The following is a 12,668-nucleotide window of genomic DNA, read 5'->3' on the forward strand; positions in this document are numbered from 1 at the left end:
AAAGAATGTGTAGAGCGCAAGAAATAAGGCTGAGACTGGAAAACCTGATGTGTCAGCTTTTTGACCCCTCCCTTATATTTTCTGCTACCTAAAACTGACTTGTTTTCACCAGTTTGTGTGTAAAGTTCTAGTCCTGAAGCACTTTCTACAGCTGCTGTCTGACCTCCCACATATTTCCAGAAATGTCTAGTTTTATTTCTAATTTACAGCAGCTGCAGAGCTTTTGGATTTCAAGATGGGTTTTGGCAGATCTCATTACAGCCTTGTTCACGATATCATGAGTAGCAACAAGAAGTCTCAGAAAAAAAAATTAAGTCAATGGGTATTAAAGGGAGGCTGCAGTCACTCCTTGTACAAAGGAAGATGGGTACAATTGTTAGAAGTCATTCATCTCAGCCCCAGGATATCATGCAAGAGCTCCTCTGGAAAATGTCCTGGGCACAAATACCTTGTGCTCGTCATCAACAACCTTCCTTCAATTGTAAAGTCAGAGTGGGAGTTTTACAGATAATTGCAGAATGTTCAGTTCTATTTGCAACTCCTCTGCAGATGAAGCAGCCCATGCCTGCATTCAGCAGGATCTGGGCAACATTCAGTCATGGGCTGAAACAGGCAGTTAACATCTATGCCACAAAAAGTGTTAGGCACTGACAATTTCCAAAAAGGGAAAATCTGACCACTTGCCTTTGACATTCTATGATGGTTGCCATTACCAAGCTCTCCGCCATCAACATCCTGGAAGCCAGCATTGACCAGGGATTAAACGAACCAGCCTACAAATACTACTGTTCCAAGAGCATTCAGATTGGTTGGAGTGGGGAGAGGTTGTGTGCTGTGGTGGCTGATTCACCAATAAACATATCGAAGCCTTTCCACTAAGCATAAGTTGGGAATGGGATGAACAACTTTCATTTGTGTAGATGAGAGCAGCCCCAATAATTCCCAAAAGTCTTGATGTCATACAGGACAAAGAGCCTCCAGCAGCTCATTTGTCTGATTGGAACCTCATCATCCACCCTAAATGGTCACTTCTCCACCATCAGGGTACTTACTGCCTGTTACACTGCTGGCGTTTAGGGCAGCAATGAAGGGCCTCACTCTCTTGTCTGTCCTTGGCCACTCAGATGTAGAAGGATTCTTCATTGCTGTTTCCGTAATGGTCTTGTTTTACTAGTCAGGGTTGTTAGCCTTGAACTGAACTCCCGAACCTGGAGGACTGCTGTACCACTCTTAGTCTGTCCTCTACCCTTAGATCTGTTTGGCAAAGGGTGACACCATCAAGACCCAAAGCAAAAAAGCCCTAACTCCAGCAACAGAGCTCTCTGGGTCATTGAGGCATGCAAGCCTCCAAACCATGACTGTAAGCACCACTAGGGAACTCAAGTGCAGGAACCAAGGAGACTTCAGTTTAACAATGCCCATGATCCCAAATGAGACACCTGCAAAACAAAGTGAAAACCAGAGCTAATGCAAAGACAAACAATTAGACATAAAAAGTAAACAATCCAAGGACAAACCACATGCAAGTAAAAAACAGTCCACATACTAACTGACAAAAAATATCATTTTCTAAAAACACTCCTCTTTGTGACAGACTGCCCCTAACCCCCATGCCACAAAGCCGACTGGCAACCTAGGCCAATTGGTTAGAGTGAAGCCAATAAAAATCAGTAATCAGATCAGCATCCAAGTATCCCGAACAGAACCCAATTCCTTTCCTCTGGACCTATGTCCCTCCCAATCAGCTAAATACTGGAACTGCCCCTTAGCTTGCCAGGAGTCAAACAATCTGCAGAGAGTGTAAACAGGTACTCCGTCTATAACTCTAGGAGGAGAGGGAGGCTTTGGAGTAGAGGCTAAAGGAGTACAGAGTGGGGGTTAAGTTTAGAGATATGGAAGTTGGGAGACCTAGGGAGCTGTAATCTATAAATCATGGGATTGATCCTTTGAACAATCCTAAAGGGCCCAATAATGTGAGGAGCTAACTTCTCCAACTTGGTCTTAAGGAGGAAGGTTTGGGTAGAGAGCCAAACCACCTGACCCACACAAAATGGACAACCCTGATGCCTCCTATGGTTGTCATGAACTACTGTCTCAGCAAAGCAAGTTCCAAAGTCCTCTCAGCCCTAAGCCATTGCTGTCTACAGAGCTCGACAAACTGTGAAGCAGATGGAACAATGACTTCCACTCCCTGCTCGGGAAAGGGAGGAGGCTTAAACCCAAACTGACATTTTAATTGAAGAATGGTGAAGGGTGTTATTAGCCTACATTAAATGGTCACTCCAAGAGGAATGGTACCAGAAACAAGGCAACGAAGAATGTGTTCCACATCTTGGTTAGTCCTCTCGATCTGACCATTCACTTGTCAGTGAAAACCAAAAGAAAGGCTAAAAGTAGCTCCAATAAGTTTACAAAATGCTTGCCAAAACCTGAATGTAAACTGTGGGCAAAGACAACGTCTGAAGGAAATCCATGCACCCTAAACACCTGTTGCAATAAGTGGTTCACAGTTTCATGGGCTGTGGGCAATTTAGTGAGGGGAAAAATTTACAAGCCTTCGAGTGTTGATCAACCATGACTAAAACAACAGTAAAGGAGAGTAAAAAGGGGCAAGGCATTGCTAAAATCCAGCCAGGGATGGGGAGGAGATGGAGAAGACCCTGAGGAGGAGAACTGGAATGTTTGGAACAACCACAAATTTCACAGGCTTGGATGAATAATGATGTCCCTATTAGTACCAGGGCCACCAATCACATGTTATAATGAATTCTAGGCTGCTTGAAATCCCAAGGTGGGCTGTTATCTTGTTCAGGTGGCACAAAAAGGCGACTTTGTGAATGTTACATGTTCAAGGAGATCTGTGTTTTTTTTTGTGAGAATGATGTAATGGTCTTCTGCAGGTCACCTGATGTGATTTTCCCACCGATGTGAGGTCACGTGATGACACGTGCACCATGAGTATTTAAGGGTCGACCCAGGTGAGGGAGTTTGGGTTTTAGCTTGTAGATTTCCAGGTAGAACGTGCTGTATCTCCGTTTCTGTTGCGTGTATGTTTTTGTGACGCAGTTTCATTTTTAAAACGGAGTGTTGCGTTCTGTTGTAAGATACCATATTATTGGACTGGAAATTTTTGCTAGATGTGTTGATTTACCCAATTCCAACAGTAGAAGGGAGAGTGAAGAATTTATCGAAGTACAGGATCGAAGGATCAAGAGGAGTCGGCATTGTTTGGCAGTTTAATAAAGGATCGACCTTATTGAGTTTTCATTGGAGGAGTACAACCGGCATCGAGGATAACTCTTGCCAAAAAGAGCAAGGAGTTCATGCAAAGGTGTGCTCTCTCTCTAAAGGAATTTAAAGTCAGTTGATTTAAACTGTTTATTTTCGGCATCGTGAATCCTGTGGACAGAACCAGCAGGAAAGTTGCATCTGCGAAGAAATCCTTCTCCAGAGAAGTCTCTCCCAATTGAACGTGTAAATCTGTTGGACTTTCGAAGTTGTCGCCTTAAGAACTATATCTGACTGTATCGCTATAAGAACTGTTTTCGCATTTAACACTTTAAGAACCAGAGCCGAGTGACAAGTTGCTGAACAGCTGCATATCTGTTAACTTCTGGTTAAAGTTTTCATTTGTTTTTTTCCTTATCGTTTATCCATGTTTAATAAATGATTGGTTGTTTTTATATAACCTATCTCGGTTGATATTCATTGTTGCCGGTTACGTAACAGGAACATTACTGGGAACTATACTACTCCACTGGAGTGCTTGCCTGACTGGAGGATCAATATCCCAAGTGACATGAGCCAAACGTTTATTCTCCATTTTGACCTTGGGAGTTGGGACCAATACATGATTCCCAGAAACCGATGAAAAGCAGATATTCTGGCAATTAGGGATGAACCAGTAATAACTTTCCCAGACCAGTCAGTCACAGGGACACGCTGAGACAGCCATGGATACCCAAGAATAAGATGGATTTCTGTGGACTGAATCAAGTGGAATTTTAATATTTCATGCTGATTCCCTTTCTGAAAGCCGAGTGGTCTAGAAATGTAACAAACCTTACCAGGCTCACCATCCAGGGCAGTGGCGTTAAGAAAATGATCAAACTTAGAGATAGGGACCCCATTTGTCCTGCCATTCCTAAATCTAAATAGTTACCCACTGAACCATAAGACCATAAGACATAGGAGCAGAATTAGGCCATTCAGCCCATCGAGTCTGCTTGGCAATTCCACCATGGCTGGTTCTGGATCCCTTTCAACCCTATACACCTGCCTTCTGGCAATATCCTTTGATGCCCTGACCAATCAGGAAACGATCAAATTCTGCCTAGACATACCCACAGATTTGGCTTCCACTGTAGTCTATGGCAGAGCATTCCACAGGTTCACTACTCTCTAGCCAAAAAAAACCTTCCTTACCTCTGTTCTAAAAGATCACCCCTCAATTTTGAGGCTGTGCCCTCTATTCTGAATACCCCCACCATAGGAAACATCTTCTCCACATCCACCCTATCTAGTCCTTTCTACATTAAAGCCAAGTCTACAACTGCTTGAATGCAAAACTCCTTTTGATTTCATATCAAACAAGAGGGTACAAGTTACCCCGAGAAACTGTTTATGGAAGAAGCCCCAAGGACTATCAGAGACCTCACCTGGGCGGCTCCCTGGGGCAAATGGACAGATAACGCCCCGGTCCCCTATAGTACAAATACGTCTCTCTGTCGTGTTCAACAATGGAAATGAGTCCTGTCCAACTGCATGCTTTCTGCGGCAACCAATGAATAGATCAATGAAGGATCTGTACAAGGAAATGGTAAGGAGGGAGGAAGATGAGGGCAGGTACAATAGAAACTGAGGAACAGCAGACACCACTCTCACCATTGTCCTGACAGACGGATATCCAGACGAATGGCTAAATCGATTAGACCATTCAGGTCCGGTACAGGATTGCGAGCTGCCAGTTCATATTTAAGATTATCGTTAGCCCTTTGTACAACATGGCCATCCAAGCGTCACTGTTCCATTCGCTCTCTAAAGCCAAAGTTCTGAATTCGGTTGAATCACCAGCTACGCTCCTTGACCCCTGTCTTATGCCATCTCGCAGCCACTTGCTGCCCACCGATGGGTAATTATACACTCTCTTTATGGGCGCTGATAAATGGGTCAGTAAAGGAGCCTACGGGGTCCTTTCTCTCCCAGTTTGCTGTTGCCCATTCTAAAGCTTTACTGGAGAGGTGGACAATAATGTAAGCCACTCTCAGTCATTCGGTAGGGAACTGGTGCCGCGCCAGTTCAAACAGCGGCATGACTCGTGACTCCAGTCAAAGCACTCCGGAGTAGACAGATTAAGGGAGCTATCAGCACTGTCTCCCTAAAGGCTGATTTATACTTGTGCGTACTAGCTTACACAGTAGCCTACACAAGTGGGCTGCGCTGTTGTGAGCATTTATGCTTGTGCATTGGTGTGTCTGCGTTACTCTGCAATTCACTGCCAAAATGCTAGTTGGCAGTAGGGTTTCTATGCCACTGTGTTGAGTTTCTTCGTCTTGAAACTCAACACGAAGAAACTCAAACTTCAAACAATGGCAACTGAAAATGAAGGAGAATGAAAATTTTCTGCATTTGTCCAGCCACTGAGAGACATGGACGAGGAAATGCATTTCAAATACTTTCAGATGTTGGCAGGTAGATTTGACAATTTGGTTCATTGTCTCCAACCATTTATTTCGCATCAGTGTACGCACAGTATACTCTGAGACTGGCAATCACCATTCGAGTTTTAGCTTCAGGTGGAAGTCAACAGGCTGTAGCAGCTAGCTACAAACTGGCGTCAAGCACAGGGTCCTCCATAATTTCAGAGGTCTGTAAAGCTTTACGGAAAGCATTACAGCCAGAGTTCCTTCCCCGTCCTTCAGTCACCCAATGGGAAGCTATTGTAGTGTAGGAGGAAATGTGATGCTACCAAGTGGACCAATCACAGTTGTTGCGGTCTGCGTCGCCGCGACGCGTAGTTACATTTTTGAGGAGGTGCGCGTCAGGCTATGGCATAGGGTACGGTGTAGGGCACGCTGCTACGCCATACCTACGGTGTTGATTTGATGCACAAGTATAAATTGGCCTTAAGCTCCTGATTCCTGGGCTTCTGGATTTTCCTCGATAGCAGAGAGTGCCATGACCATTTTCCATAGCTGCTTTTCGTACCTATTAACTGCAGCACTCTGCTTTGCCAGGTCAGATCACACGTTTAGTTCATTTCTCTGCATGGACGTACTGTAAGGATCACTAGTGAATTCAATTGCAGGAATCAAGGAGACTTTGGCAATTCCAACAAAACTAAAGATTTATTATATAAAAAATACAGCCTGGGGTACATAGGAATTCCGGACATTGACATTACTGTGCTAATTAAATTATCCCAAATTGAATACAAGTGATAAAGCCAAACAGTTTAACAATTCAAATGAGACACCTTCAAAACAAAGTGAAAAACGAGAGCTGATGCAAAGACAAACAATTAGACAATCAAAGGACAACGCATATGCACGAGGTGACGACGAGAAAATACTACCCACATGCTAACTGAACAAAAGAATCTGTTTTTAAAAACGGCCCCTGCTTGTGACAAAGGTTATGTCCACACTAGACTGGATAATTTTGAAAATGCCGGTTTTGCGTAAAAACGACAGGCGTCCACACTAGGCCTTTCTTAAAATACCTCTGTCCACATTAAAATGGATATTTGGGCGAATCTTCTCCTACTGGGCATGCACAGGACACACAGAAAACAAGTGAAGAGGAAACAGTACACTGTACTTGGTGCATGTTTGTCCAGTTACAGACTAGAAAAACTTAAAAGGAAATTGCAAACAAAAGACTTGGTGCGCGTTTGTCCAGAAACATTTCCTACAGCCACAGTCTCTTCACCGATGAAAGGCACTGTCATGGTCTGGTCTGTGAAGTCCGTGTTCCGGTTCATGGTCCGGTCCATGGTTCCTTGTTCTGGGGTTTCTGGTTTCCCCCAGTTTCTGTTGTGGGCACATGATTCTCATTTTGGGGCTGAGACATAAATACTCTGCAAACCAGGGATTCCGTGCTGGACTGTCCTGTTCCCCTCCCTGTCTTTTCCCCCCTCGCCTGACTCCCTGCCTGGATACCTTGCCTGACTCTCTGCCTGCTCACCTAGCCTGGATACCCCGCCTGTATCGCTAAAGTTTTACCGCTGGAGCAAGACCGGAGCCTTGTTAGGTCAAGATAAGGAACTGTCTTTCGTTATGTGGAATTGTCTCTCTGTGTCCACGCCTTTGCTAGGTAGGTCCGGCTGTTTGCCGCCACCTTGTGCTGGGATCCGGCTCTTCATGTTCAGCATTCTGTGTATGAGTCCTGGCCCTACGTCCTGTTCCCCAGGAGGGGTCCCGACTCTGTGTTCCGTGCTCCCATCTCTTCTAGCCCAAGGCTCCGTGCTCCTGAAAGCCCTAGTCCAGTCCTGTCTGAGTCCTGTCCATATGCCTTTACCTGTCCTTGTGTCTCGCCCTACCCAGGAGTTCCTCACCCAAGCCATGTCCAGTCCTGTAGCCTCGTCTTGTCCTCGCCTAATTCTGGAGTCTGAGCCCAAGTCAAGTGGTAGGTTCTGGGTCCCTGCCCAGTCTCTGGCTCGGAGTCCATACCCAAGCCACGAAGTACCCTAGACCCAAGACCTCAAGCCTGTCTCCAAGCTCCAAGCCTCAAGCCTCAAGACCCCAAGCCTGTCTCCAAGCCTCAAAACCCCAGCCTCCAGTCTGGTAGCCATGTCATGTCCTTGCCTAGTTCTGGGGTCCGAGCCCGAGGCAAGACCCAGGTTCTGGGTCCTTGCCCAGTCTCTGGCTCGGAGTCCAAGCACAGGCTCTAAGTCCATGGTTCCTAGTCCTGGTCCCGCTTTCCCATGCCCAGGCTCCTAGTTCATAGTTCCTTGTCCGGATTCCCGGTTTCTTGTCCTTGACTTAGCCCAGGTCCTGCATTCTTGTCCTGTTCCTAGCACATCAGTGTCTGTGTCTTGCATTTGGGTCCGATCCCAATGCCCCCACTGTGATAGGCACATCATGACAGCGATTTTAAAAATAGCTGGTTACCCCCTACACACTACGCATGATATTAGGTGGTTTCAGATTTATTCACTCTGGAGAGCGTTTCTGAAAATCTCCATTTTCGGGGGAGGAAGATGCCGAAAACTTCAAGAGAAAACAAAGGAGCAGGTAACGGGAGGACCACAACCCGAGGGCTGCACTCCACCTTTCACACCTCCCTGATCTGGAGACACATTGTATGTCCTCTGTTGTCTCAGGGCTCTTATTCTGGAACATCCTATCCTCACTTCCTGTCAAAACCAAATCCTGGAAAAATGAATAAAACATGGATTTTATTAGCGAAAACCTGCGTGGTTTTGTTAAGGGCAAATTATTTATAATTGAAAAGATTTTTCAATAAAGAAACAAAAGGTTGATAAGGGAAATGTGGCTGATTTCATGATTAGCAATTTCAAAAGATGTTCGATAAATTCCACGTAATTAACTCATCATCAAGACTGAAACTAATGTAACAAAGGATCACAGAATACTGGCCGAATGTCAAGAAACAGTGTGGTGGTGTACTATTGTGAGTGGATGGAGTACACCAGGGTCAGATATATTCAACGTCCATTGTCTCCTTGGTTTTCAAGGTGGCAACCATCATTCCAGTGCCAAAGAAGGTGACAGCAACCAGCCTAAGTTACTATCATCTGGTGGTATTAACATCAAGCATCATGAAATGTTTTGAGCAGCTGGTCATGGACTACACTGGACCCTTGGCAGTTTGCTTATCGATCCACTGATGATGTAATAGCCTCGGCACTCTACTCTATCCTGTCCCACTTGGAAAATGGGGTGTCATAGGCCAGACTGCTGTTTATGGACTTCAGTTCAGCATTCAACCCCATTATAGCCCAGAAACTGGTGGGGGACCTCTCTCTGCAACTGGAAACCGGACTTTTTAAAGCAAGGCCACAATCAGTCCATGTGGGCAGCAACGTCTCTAGTCCTATTATGCTGAGCACTGGTGCTCGCCAAGGCTGTGAGCTCAGCCCGCTGCTGTTCACACTGCTGATGCATGACTGTGTCACAGGATCCAGCTCAAACTGTGACATAACATTTATCAAGAATAATGACAAGATGGAGTACAGAGAGGAAGTGGAAGGTTGGCGGATTGGCGTGAAAGAACAACCTAAGCCTGAGCATTGCGGACTTCAGGAAGATGCAGACAAACCATCCCTCTCTGCGAATACATAGCTCTTCCATAGAGAAGGTTAAGTGCACCAAGTTCTTGGGAGTTCACATCACGGCTAACCTCAACTAGTCCCTTAATATCACCTCCCTAAACAAGAAGGCCTCCGCTTCCTAAGAAGCTTGAGGCAAACACGGCTCCCCCCGCCCCAGCATCTTAACTGCGTTTCACAGGCACTCTATCTGGTATGGGAGGAGTCAAGCATCGAACCAAAAGCCCCTACAAAGGACTGTGCGAACAGCTGAGAGGAACACAAGGGTCTCCCTACCATCCCTCGGGAACATTTATCAGGAGTGCTGTACCGTAGATCCATCCAGCATCCTCTCTGACTTTCTACCATCAGGCAGGAGACTACGATGCATAAAAACAGGTACGGACAGGATGAGAAGCAGTTTCTTCCTCGGGCCATTAGACTTGACTTTATTAGGAGTTTGTAAGCATTTGGCATGTCAACAAATACACTCAAAAACGGCTATAGTTGTACCCAGTACCCAGGACATCTTCAGGAGGCGGTGTCTCTGAAAGGCAGGGTCCATTAGTAAAGACCTCCAGCACCCAGGGCATACCCTTTTCTCACAATTACCATCAGGTAGGAGGTACAGAAACCTGAAGGCATACACTCAGCAATTCAGCTTCTTCCCCTCTGCCATCCGATTCCTCAATGGACATTGAGGCTTTGGACACTACCTCACTTTTTTTAATATACAGTATTTCTGCTTTTTACACATTTTTAAAAATCTATTCAATATACGTAATTGATGTGCTTGTTTATTTATTATCCTGTTTTATTTTATTTATTAATATTGTTCTTTCTCTCTGCTAGATTATGTATTGCATTGAACTGCTGCCGCTAAATTAATAAATTTCACGTCACGTGCCGGTGATAAGTGTCATTGATTAATCTGTTCTGAAGCTTACAAAGTTGAAAATTAATGTACTTTAGTTTGTTATTTACGTGTGATTCATCCATAGATTTTATCCTTACCTTCATAAGTTATCAAGAGCTACGTGTGTTGTGTGTACGACTGTGCTTTACACCCTGGTTCATTTGTAAAACGATCTGCCATCACCCTCTGCCTCCTGCCATCTTACCTAATGTATCCACTTACCTAACTCTTCCTGGATCTCATAGTCATAGTCATAGTCATACTTTATTGATCCCGGGGGAAACTGGTTTTCCTTACAGTTGCATCATAAATAATTAAATAGCAATAAAACCATAAATAATTATATAGTAATATGTAAATTATGCCAGGAAATAAGTCTAGGACCAGCCTATTGGCTCAGGGTGTCTGACCCTCCAAGGGAGGAGTTGTAAAGTTTGATGGCCACAGGCAGGAATGACTTCCTATGATGCTCTGTGCTGCATCTCGGTGGAATGAGCCTCTGGCTGAATGTACTGCTGTGCCCACCCTGTACATTATGTAGTGGATGGGAGACATTGACCAAGATGGCATGCAACTTGGACAGCATCCTCTTTTCAGACACCACCGTCAGAGAGTCCACTTCCATCCCCACAACATCACTGGCCTTACGAATGAGTTTGTTGATTCTGTTGGTGTCTGCTACCCTCAGCCTGCTGCCCCAGCACACAACAGCAAACATGATCGCACTGGCCACCACAGACTCGTAGAACAGACTCACAGATCTAACCTTCCATGTGGGACCTTGTCAAAGGCCTCGGTAAAGTCCAGATAGACAACATCCTCTGCCCTGGTCTCATCATCCTTTCAGTTACATCCCCTGTGCAACATGCTGACTATCCCTAATATCTTTGTCTATTCAAATTGTTGGATCATTTAGTACCGATCAAACAGAAAGTAGGCAAGGACCTCGGAGCTAGTTACCGCCTTTATTCCGTGAATTCTCAGGGAGCCATTCTGCACGTCTCCGCCAACGCAAGGTTGCAGCTCGAATTAATACAGTAAATCTAATCACCCTAGGTCAGCCGGTCTCCAGACGCTGTTTCCACAATTTACACAACATTAACGCCTACAGGAAAACAATAAAAAATCTGTCAAGGGTTTTAGCCCGAAATGTAAATTGTACTGCTGAGTTCCTCCAGCATTTTGTGTGATTAGTCCCTACACAATCGGGTCCTCATTGATATCATGATCTATTGTTAGTACAAGGAAGATAGACCTATTCTGTTTTTTATCATATTCTCCCCACGATTCTGCCAACCCCAAGTCCTCAAGCTCAATTTTTCCTCCAGAGTTCCCTCCTTTTTGATCACCAGATCAGCCTCACACCTCCTCATTGTCCGGATACGGGGCTTCACAATGAGGCCGCATGATTCTGGTTTCACTTTAAGAAACATCCCCATGGGTCTGGGTTGGGACCTCAGTATCAAGACACAGTACATCGGATTACCAGTACCACTATTACAATTAACACCAATATCAGCCCATAATGTAAGAACGATCCCCACCATCCTCCAAGAATATTCCCCAGTGACCACCAAGACCCTGGGGAATTATCTTTTCCTGTTGCAAGGACGTGGCTGGGGATGAACCCAAGAGCAGGACACAGGCACGGAGACAGGGTCGTGAGGTGTGAGGTCACGAACGTGGAATAGGTGTTCAGGAGAACCTTTACACGGAGACAAGGTTTACGAAGATTATCTAGGGAATGGTGCGGTGCTTAGAACTGACAGTCCCAGGGAATCAGGAAACGAGGTTTACACACACTAGAATAGACTAACGAACTGGCGAAGCGTGACAGTGATGCCAGGGTTCTTATCCTCAGTTTGCTGATAGAAAGCAGGTGTGTTTTAATCAATGAAATCAGATGAGGAGATTAAGACCTAATCAAGGAGATAAACGTTGAAACGTATAAGATCCTAAAGGGATTGGACAGGCTAGATGTAGGAAGATTGTTCCCAATGTTGGGGAAGTCCAGAACAAGGGGTCACAGTTTGAGGATAAAGGGGAAGCCTTTTAGGACCGAGATTAGGAAAAACTTCTTCACACAGAGAGTGGTGAATCTGTGGAATTCTCTGCCACAGGAAACAGTTGAGGCCAGTTCATTGGCTATATTTAAGAGGGAGTTAGATATGGCCCTTGTGGCTACGGGGGTCAGGGGGTATGGAGGGAAGGCTGGGGCGGTGTTCTGAGTTGGATGATCAGCCATGATCATAATAAATGGCGGTGCAGGCTCGAAGGGCCGAATGGCCTACTCCTGCACCTATTTTCTATGTTTCTATGTTTCTATAATAGCAAGATGGGGCATTGTCGGACGGGACCATGACATTTCCACTTTCTCCTTAATGTGACCTGATGAGTCTGAGAATATAAGTACGGCATTCCTGTCCTTTGATGCCTCCTCTCTCAGTTAACACAACATATAGGGCCATAGGATTCTGTAAA

The sequence above is a fragment of the Mobula birostris genome, chromosome 17 (assembly GCF_030028105.1).
Source record: "Mobula birostris isolate sMobBir1 chromosome 17, sMobBir1.hap1, whole genome shotgun sequence".
In the NCBI taxonomy this organism is placed as follows: Eukaryota; Metazoa; Chordata; class Chondrichthyes; order Myliobatiformes; family Myliobatidae; genus Mobula; species Mobula birostris.